We start from the raw sequence: 5,025 nt of genomic DNA on the forward strand, positions 1-5,025 counted from the left end.
TTAGTAGTGACCCTCCTGATTCCCCCCCCCCAAAAAAAAACCAAAAACAAAAAAAAAACCCTCTTTACTTTCTGTCCTATGGAGTTCCATTTTCGGGCACCTAGACAGATCTGTTTGAAGACAGGGACCACCAGGGCCATGTAGGGACAGCCACCGTGGAGTTTCTCCTCTCTTTTAGGGTGCCAACCCCCACTGGCCAGGCAGGAACTGACATGAGGGACTTTTGGGGACAAATAGGCAGCCCCTAGGTCTCCAGTCATCATCTGAAAACCATGTATATATACAAAAACTCCCTATTTGAATTTTATTCTATACTTATCCTCTTTTGGATGTGCAATAGGAATTACCGTATTTTTCGGCATATAAGACGCACCCGTAATATAAGACGCACCCCAAATTTGGGGTGAAAAATGCAGAAAAAAATATTTTTTTATAAGATGGGGGTCCGTCTTATTGTCCGAGTTTAAGATCTCTTACCTGAGGGCAGGCAGTGGCAGAGCAGGGTCACAGGAGGCATGGTGGTGGCAGAGGTGAGGTGATGCTGAGGTGCGGTGGGCGGAACGGCGTGCACCTGAGCAGGGTCCCATCCTGCTTAGGTGGGCGACGCCATGGCCTGGTGTCCATGGGGAGGTTGCTGTGGCGGTGGCAGATATGCGGTCACTTCCTCAGGTGGCAGCGGCCAGGGTCCCTTCCACATTTGAGTTGACGCCACAGCAGTAGTGAAGGAGAGCAGCAGGGCGGGGTGGTTTTCCTGGTGGCGGCGGGCTTACCGGCATTGTGGCGGCGACAGAGATGCGGGCATGATGTGGCACGGTGAGCTGTATGGCGTGAGCAGGTCCCATCCATATTTGAGGTGAATCCGCGGCCCGGTATTGATGGAGAGCAGCAGCGCTGGTGAGTTACGGTATTTTCCGGTGGCGGCGGCCATCTTGCTGAGGTCGCGCGTGCGCAGATTCACTACTCTGCGTCCCAGGGCTTCAGGAAAATGGCCGCCGCGATCTCCATCTGTGCACGCGCGGCCTCCCGCGGCCATTTTCCTGAAGCCCTGGGACGCAGAGTAGTGAATCTGCACACGCGCGGCCTCAGCAAGATGGGCGCGGCCTCAGCAAGATGGCCGCCGCCACCGGAAAATACCGTAACTCACCAGCGCTGCTGCTCTCCATCAATACCGGGCCGCGGATTCATCTCAAATATGGATGGGACCTGCTCACGCCATACAGCTCACCGTGCCACATCATGCCTGCACCTCTGTCGCCGCCACAATGCCGGTAAGCCTGCGTTCCGAATATAAGACGCACCCATTTTCCTCACAATTTTTTTGGGGAAAAAGTGCGTCTTATATGCCGAAAAATACGGTACTGTTTGTATTACTTTAAAATCTCCCCCCCTTGATCTAACCCTTCCCTTTATAGGGCTCTTCAAGCATTTACTTCTCAGGACTGTTCGATACAAGGCTCAAAATAACTGAGACAATTGGAATTATATCTATTAGGGAGTGAGCAAAAGCTTTCAGGTACTGGTCTATATGTAATCTCTGTCATTTATTACGCCTTCAGGTAGATGTGTGATCTTCCTTAAGTTTGGGACCACCAATGCCCCTTTTTTTTTATATCCTCCTTCCAAGGATTGGGGGTTGTAGGATTTATATAAATACTTTTTGTAAAATTCTTCCCCCCTTTTGTAAGGTTTGTAAATATCACTGGGGAACACAATTTTTTAAGAGTTAGGTCAGACAACTGTTCTTAATTAATTTTTGGATGCTGAATCCAGAAATGATCTCAGTTTTTCTCTATCACGTCAAGTTTTTGAACTATAGGATTTTTGTCTTCTCAAAAATATGTAAACTACTGTACCTAAAAAGTGTTTCGTTTTTTTTTAAATAGTACAAATATGAACAAAAAATGAAATATATAAGAAATAGGCATGACAAATATGTAGGAAATATGTACATATGTAAATAAAACACTGAGATGGAAAGTTACAAACTTTGAAAACTAACAAAGAAAAAAATCATAAAAGATATATAAATTACAACTAAGCGCCCAATGTAAGGAGAAAAGCTATCACAAATCCTATTTATTCCTACTATGATAAATTTTTTGTGTAAAGATATTGATAATTATGACGTATTGGGAGCTGCACACACCTCTCACCACACTGTCTCAGTTGTGACTACTCTTACAAGTTGCCACGTAGCTCTATATGAGTCGAATTGTAATCAGATAACAAGTCTTATTACAGATATCAGTGCAATTGTGCTTCTCTGGCAGGTAAGTTGTGGAGGAAAAACTTGACGTGCTAGAAAAAAACTGACTACATTTTTGGAATCAGCATGCCAATTTTAGTATAAATCAGCTCAAAAACCTAACTCAACAGAAATTTTTTTTCAAATTGTTCCCCAGTGTATTAACCTTAGGGGTTAAAATTTCGAGTAACTGTTAACACTCATTCATTATTTATTTGCATGATCGCAATGTCTTTTACTCCTTCTGGAGGTGGGGTTTTCTCCCCTCCGGACCGGAAGTGACGTTTGCGTGTCACTGTGCACTTCACGCGGACATGTTTGTGGGCGTTCTATTTTGCAAGTCACATGACCGCCTGGAGACTGGATACCGTGCTCCACTACGGGCGAGTCATGTGGGACATACAGTGGATGTGGCGCCCTATTTAAAGGTAATAGGTCGTGCGCGGGGTGATCGTCCCTCCTGTGTGTTGCTTGATGGATGGCACACACCTTATTCTATGAAGTGGCCTCTCCCCTGATGACCGGGCCACAAGAAACGCGTCGGGAGAATTCTTAATAAGGGAGGATGCGACTGCTGTTGGGATAAAACCCGGAGGAATGAGGCTTTGAATGGGCATGCAGAGGGCCTCCTCGTATGTACGGGCATCGTCATCCCACTACACGCTGTGAAGCAAAGAACGTACATCTCGGGTGAGATCGTTCCTGTATTTAAGCAGTAATTGTTACCGGCTTCTATGTTGGCCTGCTTTAAAGCTCATTGTGTATGCAGGCTGTGGGGAAAGCAAAAAATACCTAAGGGTACTGCTTTACATGGTGTGAGCTTCCATGAGAAAAAGGTGTATTGTTGTTCACCATTTTAGAGCTATGTAGCGCTCGCTGGGAGCGTTTTGGCAGTATTTGTACATTGTGAGTTATGTTTTTGATATTTATGTTCGTTCTTTGAGCCTGAGGGTTCTTTTAATTAATTGAATTAAAAGTTATTTTTTATTTAACTACAGTTCTACCTTGCTATATACACTTTCTGAACTGATTGGTGGTACCAGATTATTAGGTCTTTGATTTAATACACCTACATGCAAAACATTCTGATTCCAGGCCAGAAGGGGCAGCTCTGAATCCGGATTCAGGGGAGCTTCCCCTAGATATATGTACTCTGGTCTGGAGGAGGAGTTAGTGAGTTGTTCAGAGACAGTGAAGGAGAGAGGAGTGTGAGCAGAGAGTGGGGCCGTGCAGCCACGTGTGGTGCTGCAGCTCCAGGACAGAAGAGAACCAGACAGGTTGCATTGATAGCAAGTGTGAGAGGGGAGAAGTAAAGAACAAAGGAGTTCGGAGGGGAACTGTGACCGGGCACCCTCTGAGCTGAAGCGCAGGAAGCCCGAGGCTGTGTAGTACTTTACGCCCCACAGCAGAACCGGAGGGCAGAAGACTTTATGTAGTCTGTCTGCACCCACACCTGAAGGTGCAGCAGTACACATAGAGCCCGGGTCGTCATAGAGACCCTGTAAAAAGGCTTGCATTGCACACCATACGGGTACTGTCCCAGGACAGGAGAGAGACGACCTTGTAAGAGAGCCACAGGCAGCAAGGACCTCGCATAAGAGCGCGAGCAGGAAGGTTTACGGACCTCACCTGGGAGAGGGATCTACCATTGCCTCCAGGCCGGCCAGACCACACCAACACCTGTTGCTGGTACCCTGGACTGAGGCTGTCTACATCACAAAACCAGGTAAAGAGACTGCGACCCTGTGTCCTCCATTTATTTCCAGGACCACACCATCCTTGCCAAACACACCGGGAGCCCTGGGGACCCAGCTTCACCTGTGGGAAGCCATACTATCCCTGCTGCCATAACATCTCCCCAAAGGACCCCTTTAAGCAAGGTCGGTCACCCCTGACAGAGCACCACAGGTGGCGTCACAAACTTTTATTATTTCACAAATCCCTTTAAAGACTATCCCTTTTACTTGGCCGCCGTGACACATCCCTTTAAGTACTGGACCCGGAACGGAGCGTTCCATAAACCTATAGGTAGCATAATATATATATGGAACACCTTCCTCCTCTCAGGGCTGCTATGCTGGGGGTAGTAGTCCCGGCCGGAGTAGTACGTGTACAGCTGTGAGGAGACCATTATTTGTTGTCGTCCCTGTGGTGTGAGCGCCTCCCGTCCCTCCCCCTCCTGCTGCCGCTCTCCCACCTGCCTTTCCCGGGCTGCGGCGCGGGTCTTGCGGCGGGCATGGCCAGCGCGGGCCGGGCGGGCTCACTGACTCGCCAACGGCAGAGCACAGGCTGTGAGGAGGCAGAGGCGGGCGGCCGCGGCACACACCTGCACTGCGGACACACCGGACCAGACCACGAGCACTAACCCCCCCCCCGAATAAGCCGGGCTCAACTGAACTTTCAAAATCGCAACCGCTGAGTGACAGTGGGCACCTACCATCGGCAGCACCACCGGGGGGTGTACGCCCCGTGTCGGAAGAGAATAGGGAACACGTCCCGGGCAGGAGTGCTTACATGACAGCAGCTGCTGACTACTACGCCCCGTTACTAAGTGCCGTATGGAAGCACAAGACGCTGTCTCCTCGTACAGATAAAAATCATGGCGATAACAGCGGCATGAACAGATGACAAGACGGTGGGGCCAGGACAGTCACCGGTGGGCACAAGGCGACCTGGTCGGGGACAGAGGGTGAGCGGCGCACGGAGCACAGCTCGCTATGAGACACAAGTGGCCTCGCCTGCCCTGCTAGTGACCCAGGGCCGCAGTGCGCATGCGCCGT

General features: G+C 49.3%; 1 long non-coding RNA gene across 1 annotated transcript in view; it reads right to left on the reverse strand.

Moving 5' to 3' along the window:
• The window catches only part of LOC143816021 (uncharacterized), a 53,017-nt gene extending 48,435 nt beyond the window's left edge, over window positions 1–4,582 (reverse strand). The window contains exon 1 of the long non-coding RNA XR_013223874.1: window positions 4,443–4,582. This is a non-coding gene — a long non-coding RNA (uncharacterized LOC143816021). The remainder of the gene's footprint in view (window positions 1–4,442) is intronic.
• Between the last annotated feature and the right edge of the window lie 443 nt (window positions 4,583–5,025).

This window comes from Ranitomeya variabilis, chromosome 1 (assembly GCF_051348905.1).
Source record: "Ranitomeya variabilis isolate aRanVar5 chromosome 1, aRanVar5.hap1, whole genome shotgun sequence".
Lineage (NCBI taxonomy): Eukaryota > Metazoa > Chordata > Amphibia > Anura > Dendrobatidae > Ranitomeya > Ranitomeya variabilis.